This window comes from Mus musculus, chromosome 8 (genome assembly GCF_000001635.26).
Source record: "Mus musculus strain C57BL/6J chromosome 8, GRCm38.p6 C57BL/6J".
NCBI classification, from domain to species: Eukaryota; Metazoa; Chordata; class Mammalia; order Rodentia; family Muridae; genus Mus; species Mus musculus.
Genome location: NC_000074.6, coordinates 20284846 through 20299135, shown reverse-complemented (window position 1 = coordinate 20299135; position 14290 = coordinate 20284846). Strand labels below are relative to the sequence as shown.

The 14290-nt window shown below is 40.1% G+C and overlaps 2 pseudogenes across 1 annotated transcript in view; both read left to right on the top strand.

The window, feature by feature from the left end:
• 6820431F20Rik (RIKEN cDNA 6820431F20 gene) overlaps positions 1704-14290 on the top strand; it is a 29147-nt pseudogene continuing 16560 nt past the window's right edge. The window contains exon 1 of the transcript NR_030708.1: positions 1704-1812. The product of NR_030708.1 is annotated as an RIKEN cDNA 6820431F20 gene (transcript). The remainder of the gene's footprint in view (positions 1813-14290) is intronic.
• Positions 1708-1812, top strand: Gm20583 (predicted gene, 20583; annotated as a pseudogene).

Below are 14290 nucleotides of genomic sequence, written 5' to 3'. Positions count from 1 at the left end.
CTGGCAGAGCTACTTCCTGCTTTCTATTCTCATAGAATGACTCTGTGAAACAAAAAGACTGAAAGGGGCTCTTCCATAGACCATTCCCTGTGAGATCCTCATTCTCTGATCCATGTGTTATTTCATCCATTCACTCATTCATTCATTCATTCACTCATTCATTAGTAGTGGTTTCATGCACAGTGAATGTGGCTCTGAGTCAGGTATAGGAAGAAGAGGAGAAAAACAAAGCATGTAATCAGCTGACGGGAACCTCACTGAACACTCAATAAGTTCTGGTAGAATAATTGCTGTTCACCAACTTAGCAGATTGTAGGATGGTAACAGTTTAACCTTGAAAATGAGGGATAAATAGATGGACTTAGGAGGCTCCCAGCTTTACATGTGGGGACTTCACTTGTTGGGGTAGCATTGTTGGAGAGACAGAGCTCTAAACTTTCTCTGTAGGTGACACATGTCCACCTTACCTCTGCTCTGAGTCTCCTTGTCCTGGGCCAGCCTGCCAGTGGCAATGCAATGGTGATTTGCTAGATGCAGTGGAAAGTGAAAGGCTGAGACTTGTACTAGTATAAGATAGGAAACCATGGGGATGTGAGCATCGGATAGAACTGTTAGGGTCAAAGGACATAAGCAACAAGAAGATAGGATACTTTGTGTAGGACCCCAAATTTAGGGACCCCCACTCTAGTCCAAGGACAGGAAGCACCCACGAACACAAGAATCCTCTCTTGTTGCAAGACACACGAGGCTTTATTGGCAGAGCTCTGGGTCGACACGTACCTCACACCGGAGGCAGGGGAGTCGATGCTGAGGCTCGGAAGCTAGGGGTTTTTAAAGAAGCAAAAGGTTGGGAGTACAAGGAATTTTGACAAAAGGCACGGGGTTGATTCATTAACAGAAAGATTACTTGTCAGCAAAAAGGGGCATCAGAGCTTTGTTCCGGTGGGCTTGGGACTTATCTAACAACCAGTTGATGTATATGACTTTACTCGGCGCTAAGGGGTAATAGACAGAAAGGAGATTCCGGCCAGATGGTGTGGACTTTAGATAAGATGGCCCTGCTTGTCCCCTGATTGAGGGGTGATTCTGGCCAGATGGTGTTAGCTTAGATAATGTAGCCCCATTTGTCCTTGAATACCTTTTCATCTTTACGGCCAAGATGTTCTTAGGAATGCCTTAACAACAGCCCTGCCTTGGCCTGCCTGGGGGCTGTTCTGCTTTGTTCTCAGTCCCAGATCCGGGCTGTGGGCTCCTAAACAAGTTACAATATTTCATCTTCCTTCATTTGTTTTATCTCTGTTATTTCCACAGCCCTTGGAAGAGCATCAAGCCATAGAGAGTGTAATGCTTCAAAAAGGAAATTAATGTGCAAATAAATACTTAATGAAATAAAGGGATGAGACCATGAGTAATTTGCAGGATCTGATTTCGGGACTCCTTCATCCTGTGGGAAAACGAGCCCCTCCCTACTCACTTCCATCTACCTTTTACTTCAGCCATTAAGGTGAGGTTCATATAGGGGCCACCAGAGGGCGCGAGGCGGATGGGTTTCCCGCAAGGAGGACTTTTCCTGTGGCACCGCATTGGGCGGAGCCTATGACCAGGCGCCCAGCTCGGGACGCGGTAGAATGGTGGACGGAACGCAGACCTGGGGTTGGGTCTGTTGCAGTGTCCGCCGGAGCGGTTTGGGAAGTGCACAGGGCAAAGATGGCGGCGGAGGAGCAGGAGGCATTGAGGGAGTTCATGGCGGTGACGGACACTGAGGAGGAAAGGGCTCGTTTCGTCCTGGAGACGGCTGGCTGGGACCTGCAGGTAGCGCCGCGAGGCGGGCCGCTTCGGGCGGGCTGCGGAATGCGGAGTGCGGCGTCCGCTCTGCGATTCCTTCGTGGCCGAAGCGCACAGTTATCCGTGCGGGGCTGGGCCCTGCCTGGCCCAGGCCTCATGGTGTCTGGGGTCGCTTGCCACGCGTCTCCGGCCTGGCTTGGAAGTTCATGCACGCGGGCGGGCCCGGCCTGCTTTTCAGGGCCTCCGTTTTCCGGCGGGCTCGCAGTGTTAGCGAGACTTTGGGCGCTGCGGCAGTCTGCGTGGAGTCGTCGCCTGGGGACATGCCTGCCGCGGCGAGTGCTTGTGGGTGGCCGGGTGGAATCGAGTGCCCGGCTTCCAGATGCAGCCCCACCGAGGTCGCGGTGGCCTTCCAATTCCGCTTCTGCAAGGATGCTGTGCTGGTGGGGGAAACCCTGCAGGGCATTAGCCCACGCCCCACTCTTGCCTAATTGCAGGGAGAAACTACCTGTGGGACTGTGGCGCACGTTTGGGATCTCTGCACATTTCGTAGTTAACTGTAAAATGAGAATTTCTTAGGACTTACTGTCTTGTTCGCTGGCATGTAGTAAATATTCCTTAAGGAATTAATTTAAAAGACAAAGCTCCACCAGGCATGAAATATTGCACACTTCTGATTCCTAGAGCAACGCCCATCTCTTAGTGCTCAGAAGCACAGTAATTAATGTTAGAAAGAACTGATTGCATGAATGTCCTTGGCCAGCCTACATCTTAGGTAGATGATGATGACTAATATTTCTAGAGTACCTACAACAAGCCAGGCACTGTTCAGCATTACAAAATGTCTCATTTACATGTCTCACATTGCAGCTGAGACTTTGGAGGATAAATAACTTGCTGAAGAACTTACTAACTACTAATTAAACAGGTAAAGACTAATCCTATCTTATGGATGAGGAATTGGACCCTCAAAGGGACACCGAATGTGCTCACTGTGTGAGCTTTCTGATGTAACCATGTCTACTGACTGTAATATATAAATAGCTTCCCAAACATTAGGGATCTTTATTCCTGTAACTCTTTCAGCACTCTGGAGGCAGAAGATCTCTGAGTTCGAGACCAGCCTGATCTACATAGTTCCAGGAGTAAATAGTCCCTCTTTCAAAATCATAACAAACAAAAAGAGGTCAGATGCTCTTAAAGGCGCTGTGAAGCCTCTGTGCTGAGTGGACATACATGAGAGAAAAGCTTCTATCCCAGCAGATCATCCGAACTGAGGCTCTTACCTGTGTGGTAACTTGACTAACAGCACCAGGACTTGAATGCAGGTTCTCTAAATGTCAGTTTAGTACAACTCCTACGATGGCACATGACTTCCCAGAAACTGGTTATACTACATGAAGAATACCTTCAGACTGATTGTCCCATGACAGCTCATTTCCTCCTATACAGTTGGTTACCTTTTAGACAGGAGGTGCCTCCTCCATCTCTGTGGAACTTCATTGTTCTGTCTTCTCTCTTTGTGTGGAGAATGTGTGATAAATCAATGCCTTCTCGTTGAGTTGGCGACAGTCACAAATGACCAAAGGACTCATATGAAAGGCTTCCACATGTGTAAAGCTAAGGTGACTGCGTTAACTTTAGTGCTTATCTCCTTCAGTTTTATAGGTTTGTTGGAACAGCATCCCCATTTCAAACAGGAACCGGGCTTCACAAAGAAAGGAAATGTAGCATCTGTCCCTATGCTCTTCTTCCTCTTAGAACATAAGCGTGAGGGCCTGAGCATGCTGCCTGGGGTTGAACCTGACCCCATTTCTTATCTCCAGAAGCTGTCTTCATTTTGCAGTCCGTTTGTGCCTGCTATAAAATGAGACAATAATAATACTAATTATGAAATTCTGAGTAGATGAAAGGAATTAACATATAGTGTACAGACAAATAATAGTTGGTGGTCTTCCTTTATGTTTTTCATATTAATTTTATTTAGTATCTTTGTTCCCCTTGGTGGGTGGATTTCCCCCTGAAGTAATATATCCCCATCTCCACTTCCAGGCTAACATGTCTATTGCCTTTCCATCTCATCTTCTTTAATTGTGGTTTCCTGTTATTTTTGTTGTGAGAGTTAAGATTCTGTTCATGTGACTCTCTTCTTTTAGGTGTTTTGAAAGATTTCTTTCTTGCTTTTTCTAGGGTGTAATTTCCCTCCTTGTGTTGGAGTTCTCACTTTATCATCCTTTGAAGGGCTGGTTTTTGTGGAAAAATAATGTGTGAATTTGGTTTTGTCATGTTTTTCTGATGATTTCCTTTAGTGGGCACCCGAGATACGAAGCCCTTCATTTCACAGGCATGAAGATGGGGTTGAGGACATGAAGCAGCAAGGTAGTCGTAGATATCAGGTGCCCCATACAGCATCATTTGTATAACTTCATTCATCAACAAACATTACCTTCTTCAGAGGTTAGTTTTCACATCTAAGACAGTGAGTGACTACTAAAGCGTTTTACAGGGACTTTAATAACCTCTCAGAATAGCTGATCAAAGTGACTTAAATGGAACTAGTGCATTAAGACACTTGGGACTAAAGCGTAACGTGAAATAATTTTAAGAGCTATGGACAATGGGGTCCCCTTAGAACCTTAAAAATACTATATTCTGGGATTACTCTATCTCTGTTTGATTTAGGGTGTGGTAAGGAATTTTGTAAGTTTCCCAGGTGATTCAGGTGTTCAGCCAGGGTAAGAGTGGATAGTCTAGGTATTCAATTTCCTGAAGGTAAAATCAATTTGTTCTCATGATCCTTTGTACACAATAGCAAGGAGTAATGAAGAGTTACCATCTAAAATTTTGGAGAATTAAATGTATCCTACATTATCTTCTGTTGAAACATCCTATTTGAATTTGTTAATCAACAATGTGATCCAAAGGAAAGGAAATTGGCATTTCTAACTGAGGAAAATGAAAGGGGAAACCTTTCTTTATTATGGCACTAATAAATTAAAAACAAGGTACATGATTTTTAATTTGTTTTGCCAGAAATGTGTGTGGAACAATAGATTATTCTTGTACATAAGTAAAAATCACATCAGTAATTCTCAGCAGGATTAACCTAGGATTATAGAAACTAATTAAATGAGTCCTCTCTCTGTGACCCAAAAAGGACACTTGACATTACCTTGGAAAGTTCCATCTGTCTAGGGTGGTAGGCTCATGCTTAGTAAGTACTAGGAGGCATGGGTGAGTTTGCTGTATCCAATTGCTTTTCTTTCATCATGACTTCAAAAATATCCCATTCTTTCTGATAAATGGCATTAATTTACTGAAGGAAAAAAAAGAGTGTTTTAATGGATGGATTTATTGAAACAACAGTGAGATAATTATGAAGCTTTCTAAAAGTAAATGGGTAAGACATCCTTTGTAATATACACAGGCATATAAAAGAGGCATTTAAATATGTCCCATGGTTTATTTAGACTGCCCTGAGCCATATGGGGTGGTCCAGACAGAACATTAAGAAAAAGACCTCTGAAATAGCCCACCCACACTCTGGAGAAAACCAGGCTTCTGGTAATTGGAAGCAGCTTGACTCTGCATTCCTCATTCCTCTGGTTGAGCTAAAGTGATGCTTGTGGATCTGGGTGGCTATCACCATGGATTATAAATCTCTGACAGAAGATCTGGTACTGGGTCCTGGTGACTTCAGGCACTCCCTTCCCTGGTTGTAGTGATCAGTTTGCAAGACTTCATCAAGCCTTTTTTTAGGGATGAAGCCCAACTTCAGACAAGACTTTCTCTCACTATCTATCAGAAAACAGACTGACAGTAGCTCTGTGAGAAACCTCAGGTACTAGGGAGAATATACAGAGCAGTATCTTTTATTTCTTCCACCTCTGACTCTTTAAAGAGCACTCTTAGATTGCTTAAGATATATTTCCCTTCATGAATCTGAGGATTTTGTTTCCATAGATATGACGTGAATGGAAAACTATATTTAATGCAGGAGACAACAATCCTATGAAAATTAATTTTCACTTCCTGATATTTTCTTTCTCTCTCCAGAGAGTAGGGGGGTTTGAGGCTCACTTGATCTAGTTTTAAATGTTAGCCATCAGCTCCTATATTTGTTTCCCCTTTTCTAATGAAATGAAAACAAACAAAAAAACCGAAACAAAACAAGACCAAAAAAAAAAAAAAAAAAAAAAAAAAAAAAACCCTTAATAGTTGAGCATCTTTACCTTGTCATTTAATTCTGGATTTCTGAAAATTTACAGTGTAGCATAATCTCCCAACCTGAAGCAGACATGGTTTCATTTCATCATGGTTTCATTTATTCATTCTACTAGTGGAAGAATTTTGGGACTTTCAGTGATTTCACACATTCAAAGTTTTTAAAACATAGATCTTGTTCCCAATCCAGCCCTTCTACTGAGGCTAAGAACATGAGCATCTTTCCCTCCATCTACCTTCCCAGTGTCTCCTTTAGGATCTGCTGATTTCAAAGGCCATCTGAATGTTTTCCCAAATAAATAGTTGTCTAACTAACTAACTAACTAACTAACGACAGCAGTCTTAATTCACTAGTTCTTCACTCAGAGGATTGTTATCACCAGAAAGTCTTTGATCACCCTCCTCTATGAAAAGGTTTATGGTCTTCTGATTATTCTTCCTTGTCTACTCGTGGCTACTTAGCTAGTAAAAGTATGGCTGCTCTCAACTGTGACTTAAGTATGAAATATACACTGAGCCTAAAACAGAACATTAAAACAAAGTAGAGGTAAAATAAGATAGTTTATACACTGGGTAAATGCTGTAATTATCTGATGGGGATATGACTATGTGATAAAATATGTGGTTAAAATTAATGGACTTTTTATAACTTTAAAAAATGTGTCTTTCTGAATATTTACCATTCTCCAGATTTCAATGAATTCTATGTTAGTGCGTCCTAATGAAGTTCTATATGAGCAGGCCTACTAGCTGACCTTAGACCATTACCAAGGGTTGAAAACTACAATCCAGGAATGGCTGCCTCAGCACTGACCCACAGACAGATGCTTGTATACAGAGAGGCTTTTAATGATATATTTCTGTCCTTTTATTTTAGAGGAGAATTTTGATCCTAAGGAAGAATACTTTGTCTAAGTTGCACCGTTATGTACTAACAGAACTTATATTATAGCATACTCATCTTCCCTTATGGTCTAGAGATCTTTGGCCCAATGGCCTTTGGAAATTCAGAGATTTAAAAAAAAAATGGCATTTTATACAATTGCACTAATGATCTTCACAGTGGCAATATTTCACAGTTGGCCAAAAAAAGAACTGCCAATTTATTTCTTTAAGATTACCATAAATTTCTATATTTGCTGTTTGGGTGATGAAAGAAAGTTCCCAGGCTAACTCATGCACAGGAGGTACACTGTCATCTTATAGGTAGGGTGCTGACAAACAGCTTAGGGCCCATGGTGGCAGCAAAGAAACATAGTCACCTAGGTCTTCAGAGAAATGAGATCACGTGTTCTGCCATTTGCATGGTTTGGGGAGAGAGAGATGCTATAGTTTGACTTTTGCTTCTAACTAGTTTGGTTGTTGCCTTGATCTTATTGAAATCTGAACAATTGGATATTACTTTGTAGCTACTCTATGCTTTAGGTGCCTCCTAACCTGACTTTGCAAGGCCTTTCACTAGTTACAAATATTTTCTGTCGTTTTTCATTGAAGTTCTTGGAAAATCTGGTTCCCATAGCCAATCATTTGAATACAGGTCGCCCTGGCCGCAATGATCAATGGTTAGTTTATGGTTTACTTGTCAGAACAGCAGGAAAGGTTTCATCAGCCATACCTCAGAGAAGGAGTAGGTAAGGCATTGGAGACTATGGACAAGCTTGTTTGCTTGGAAGAGGCCACAAGAATAACCACGGTGTTACAAGTTCATCTGCCAAACTGATTCTGGTTGTTGGATGCTTTGTTTGTAGTGTTGTTAGATCCACTCATTCCTCGAAGACTTTTACCAAGTTCTATAATTGTCTAAGCATCAAAAACACACTGATTCCTATGTATCACCGAGACCCATCCAGACTTGACCCTGAATGAATGAAGGAGAAAATAAGCATAAAGAACACTTTTTATATATTTACTGTTTGGGCCCAGAGGGAGGTTTGACTGTATGCTTTTCAAATTATAAATGATGTCACAGTAAGCTAAGCATCTTGTCATTGCCACTTCTTGCATGTCTTCCCTCAGGTAGTTTTGTTCAGGAACAAGAAAAGTCAGAAGTGGAATCTAATTTTTTCCACATATTCATATGGAACATTTATTCACAGTTGGAGCTGACATTGCTCACAATGTTGTTTCGGATATGTGTTGATGTATTTTATTCATATCAATGAGTAAAATTTAGAAATATTAAGAGTTAGAAAAGCTGTCTCAAGAATTGAGTGGAGCATGAATAATAGAAGATATTCTTTGTACTCATTGGATATAACTACCTTATTGCTCAAATATGATTGAATTATTGTGAGACAGGAGGTCTTTGGAGTCCTATGACCATGGGACCCACGAGTATCATTTATATTAAGTTATGTTGAAAATGCTATGAAATGCTGCATAGCATGCTTTATACTGCTGGCCAGTATTATAAAAACCAGATGACTAAGAAGAGATGAAACTACTATTACCATAGCTGCTACTACTGCTACTATGGCTACTACTACTACTACTACTACTACTACTACTATTACTACTACTACTACTTAAGTTAATGAAATCTATAAAGGATTTAATCAGATGGTTGACTAAGCTTTGCATAACTCTCTGGTTATTAAATGTCATTCCTATTTCCAAAACTGTGTGTGGAGGCAAAAAGTGACACTTATCTTTGAGCTCCTGTAAAATTCTATTGAAGTTTCAAATTATCTTCATTTTTGTTTCTTTGCTATGACTCACTATAGTATTTGTGTCTGGCATTTGAGAATGGAACGATATACATTATGATATTTTGTGTACTGCCCACTGTATATTCTGTACCCAAGAAAAAGTGAATCCAAACTTAAGTCTTGCACCAAATGCAGAAATCTGAGATAGAGAATTACGTTTCAACCATTCTTGTAATACTTCCTTGTCGCAGACCCTCTGGGTCCCTGGTCTGCGAGGAACGGGATTACTTAAGCAGATGGGCAAAAGAGTCGGATGAAATGACAATCAGACACACGCAAGAGAGGTGTTGAATCTGAATGTAATGTTCTGGTTGAGCTTCAGACTTATATTACAACGAATTATCAGAGGATACAAATCACAAAAGACAAGATACACTGAAATTCACCAGTTACAGCAGAAAGGAATTTGCAGGGACTAATTAAATGTTTACATTAGGGATAACAAGCCCTGCCTAGGATCAGCCTAATGCCAGGCAAGAATTTCACACTTTAAGGTTAAAAGCATCAGGGGGTTGTTAACTCTTGACAGGCCTTAAGAGTAATGTGTTATCACAGAGCTCTAAATTCTTAGGTCTAGTAAAACTTATCCTGTCTGGTGAGTTCCCCCTTATCAGGGTAGTATATCAACTTGTACTTGACATGGAATGTAGCCTGTAGTAAAAGATTTCTATCTCAGTGAGACTTTTAGTCTCTTTCTGCAGACAGCTGAGTTAATGGAAAGTGCTTTATTGTTTTATGGTAGAGCTTAATTAGTTACTGAATAGGTTAAACTCCTTGCTGCTATCAGGAATCTAAGAACACTGGGAAAAGGCTTTAGCTATGTTAGAATTCAATCTTAAAAGGCATTTACTATAAGGTAATGCTTAATAGAGTGCACGTGAATCTATACACTAGACTAATGTGGTAGAAATTTGAATATTATGGGTTAGGGAAAGAAATGCCATAACTCTGGGAGGAAAATTTCCATGGAACTCTTATTCTCATAAAACAGCTTCCAGGCTTTTCGCCTGACAAACCAATCCAAACTGGAGAGTTGACTTTCGCCAGACATCCAGGAGGAAAGTCCTAGAAATTCATTTCTCATGAGCAGCTTTTTGGCATTTCTGCCTCACAAGCTGACTCCACCAGAGTGCCCTGACACTTCCTCTCTCCCTCCTCTATGATTTTCACAGAGAAGGCATAATTCCTGTGATTTGAATTGAAAGAGGGACCAGCTCTGCGCTGAGTGATGAGATCTGAGCGCAGAATAAAATATTCTTGAGTTAATTTGCATAATAGAATCCGATTAGTTACAAAGCTGTGTTTGTTGAAGGAGAGACCAGAGTCCCTTTGCTCACCCACAAGGAAACCTTGCAGATACAAAAATAGGATTTTGAGCTCTGGTGAGAACCTTGATAATATACTTTGCATAATAATAACCTGTCTTTAGCTGTCAATTAGCTTGCTAGATATAAAAAGATTGGGTCAGTGTGTCTGATTCTTCCAGCTCTGTGGGGAGGAGAAAACTGAAAACCAAATCTGCTTGCTTTTTGCTAACTGTTTTTGTCTTTCATTTCCTACCCGATAACAATTTCCAGCAGGAGTCCAAATATACTTAAACACCCATATATGTCATTTTCTTTTAAGGAGACAAGCAGGCTCAGCAGCCTGCTTAAGAAGGACTCTCTGCTCTCTAGATAGAGGGGTGAGCCTTCCACTTAGAACTGGTGATTTTGCAAATCCATTTTCCTGTCACACTATTACTCTTGTGACTTTCAACAACATTTATTTTTTCCCTCCAAGCACTGTGCTCCCTTCGTAAAGTGAAGTCTTCTTACGTGTGTTAGTGGAACCCTGATGCTTAGGCATCCTGGCCAGCTGCTAGGAAGAGCTTTAATGGGAAGATTGCCATTGGGGTGGCAAGTGCTTTGGGGTTTTTTATTAATATTAATTAGAACATTGATAGATTTCTCTAATTATTACCCACATCAAGGTCTCCTTAGGAGGGCAGCCTTTTATTAATTTCTTTGTGAGATCTGTGCTAAATTTCTACAGTATTCAACAGTCCAGTCTTGAGAAGTTCCAGGTCTTTCTTAAAAAAAAAAAAAAATCACAGAATTAAATAAACAAAACTCCCTGAATCCATCCTTTAAAGGCTACCTTTAGAAATTTTAAGATAGAGATTTAAGGATAAGAAAATAAAGATTAGTTATACTACATTATTACACTTAATATTGATAATTTATACTCTTGTGTCCATCTTCATTTCAATATCTTCTATGGAATATTTTCTCCTTTACTTTCTGTTCTGATTTTTTTTTTAACACTTGGTCTTAGCCAAAAGGCAGAGAAGCGATGACATTTTTTTTTTTTTAAATATGATCATGTATGTACTCACTTCAGGTTCCTCAGTCTTGAGTTAGTATCAAGAAAAGGCAATTATAAGCTGGGCAGTGGTGGTGGCACATGCCTTTAATCACAGCACTTGGGAGTCAGAGGCACGTGGATTTCTAAGTTCGAGGCCAGCCTGTTCTACAGAGTGAGTTCCAGGACAGCCAGGGCTACACAGAGAAACCCTGTCTGGAAAAAACCAAGAAAGAAAGAAAGAAAGAAAGAAAGAAAGAGAGAGAGAGAGAGAGAGAGAGAGAGAGAGAGAGAGAGAGAGAGAGAGAGAGAAAGGAAAGAAAGAAAGAAAAGAAAGAAAGAAAGAAAAAGAAAGAAAGAAAGACAAGGAAAGAGAGAGAGAGAAAAGGCAATTATGTAGATACTGAGGCAGAGGCATCTCTCTGTGTTTGGTCTTTCACCTTCTCTTAGAGATGCAGAATTAGCTAGAACTGGAGAGGGTAGAATCCAGGTCTGGGATCTGTTATCCCACAGGATTCAATCCCATCTTTTTCCCTGGCATTCTCAAAAACTTTGGAAAAGTTACTTACCTCTGTGTGCTTTATTCCACTTGCATATGTAATGGACATGACAATACCATTTATGTTTGTGTGGTTTTTGTAACTTAAGTCATGGAAAGTCCACTTGAGGAGGTTTGGAGGATAATACTAAAAATACTAGCTATTCTTTTTTTTTTAATCACAGGTCTGTTATTGCTATCTAGCCAACTCCAGACAATGAACTAACATTCTTCAGTTTGATAGGTCTTAGGTAATATTTTTCATTTCTTTATGCACTTTAAAAACAGACAAAGGGGGGCTGAAGAGATGGCTCAGCAGTTAAGGGCACTAACTGTTCTTCCAGAGGTCCCAAGTTCAATTCCCAGTATCCACATGGTGGCTTTTGACCATCTGTAATAAATAGGATCTGATTCCTTCTTTGGGTATGTGTGAAGACAGAACACTCATGTAGAATAGATAAATAAGTAAATATTTTAAAAATTAAACATTAAAAAAAGAGAAAAGGGAAAAGAAGGTTTTTGGTGTTGTTTTGTGTTTTTCAAAATAGACAGCAGAGTTAGATAGTCTAGGCTCAAATCAATTTGGCTATCAACAGAACTTTATAGTGGCACAAATTGTATTTAATTTGTCTAGATCTCAATATTAATATCCTTTTAACAGAATATTCACTGTACCCATTAATAGGGTTGGCATATTAATCAATAAATTACTTAATAATTATGAAGCTTTTAGAATGATGGCTAATAAACCCTAATTTTATCACGTTTATTTTACTCTAAAGAGAATAATTGACTTAAAATTCAAATTCTATAAAACAAGGGTTAATTATCAAGGTAGCTAATATATTGAATTATATTCAGTCATATAAGCATTTAAAAATCACAAGACCAATTAGTTAATTTTATGCATTTAGTTTTGCTATTGTTTTCAACAGAAATTTTATAATGTTATCTTTTTTATAAAAAGAGTAAAGTTCATTGTTTATTGGTCACATTGGAACTCTTACTAATTAGTATGAAACTAGAAGGTTTTTTTAATATGTTTATATAAAGTAGAAAAGTTGTCATGTAATTTCAGCACTTTAGTGTCAGAAATAATTGTGCTTTACAGCAACATGGCAACAAAAAAAAGAGGGTAGAAATATCAACTTTAATTAAACCCTTTCTTTCAAATACACTTCAAAGTTTATATGCAGGAATAATTTATCACCTTGTGAATGAACACTTAATACTTGGCATGATATAAAATGGGCAGGAACCCTACACCATATGTTCTCTCCTTTCTCTTCTAGAATTTCCAAAGAGACAGAATTAAGTTTGAAGTTCAAGGGTGTGCTTGATCTCATACACTGAGTTGTTATGGATGGCCCCTTTGAACTCAGGTCCTAATCCATGTGTAGTAAATACAACTAATTAAGAAGCTACCAGTCACAGCCCTAGCATCTGAAACAGAAAAGACACTCCCCACAATCATTCATCAAAACCCCAATCACATATAAGAAGATGGAAGCCACTGGTAGAAAATTTTATTCAGGACTTTCCCCAATTAGGAGGCAGAGGGGAACTTCAGAGCTTCAGGTACAAATCAGCATTGGGGGCCTGGTGTCCTCAGTTAAGCCAGACTTCTCTCTGTTGTTTCCTGTGGCCTCACTTTAAGATCTTTTCCTGCTGCAGACTTCACTGTGCTTTTTCCACATAGTGCTCTGGACTTGCCGCAAGCAGCACTTTGTGCATCATTAAACTGATGCTTTTCTGGGCAGTAGAGATTACTCGGTGGTCAAGAACATTTGCTGATCTTACAGAGGACCTGAGCTGGGTTCCCTTCACTCATGTCCAGCCTGTCATAACCATATAGAGCTCCATCTTCAGTGGATCTGATGGATTCTGGCCTTGTGAACATCTGAACTCATGTACACAACAACAGCAACAATGATAAGAACAACAACCTCCCCTCATGAGTCACACACAGACACACACACACCCTTACATACACAGACACACGCATACACCATTATACACTTACAGAGAGAGAGAGAGAGAGAGAGAGAGATGTCAGTGTGAATCTATAAATATATTTCATGTGAGGAGTGAGGTTGGTGTGTGACAGCAAGGCATCTTTTGCCTTTATTCCTTCATACTGCATTTTACACATTCCAATGCATCTGTAAACAACAAATACTAAGTAAGGTCTTCAACTCCCTATTTCTTGAGAAGAGACAGGAGTAATCCTATGGAGAAGTTGTATTTGGATGATAGCAGACACCTTTGTATCTGCAGCATGTCCAAATATTATCTTGGTGTAAGACCAAAGACTTGAAAAAGCTAAGTCAGACTACCAAGAGAAAAGGGATTTGCTATGTGAATAAGAAGTCTACCAGAGCCGGGCGGTGGTGTTGCACACCTTTAATCCTAGCACTCGGGAGGCAGAGGCAGGCGGATTTCTGAGTTTGAGGACAGCCAGGGCTACACAGAGAAACCCTGTCTCGAAAAAAAAAAAGTCTACCAGCCCTCTTGTGCCCAAGACTACTAAAGCCAAATGGCTAAGTAACTCTACTTCCTTTTTCTCTGAGTGCTTCCCTGCCCGTTTTTTGTTTTGTTTTGGTTGGTTTGGTTTGGTTTTTGTCATCTCCAGTTTCAAGGCACATGTGCACAATGTGGTTAGCAACAGTGACAGGCTTGCATTTTGCCTCCCTGG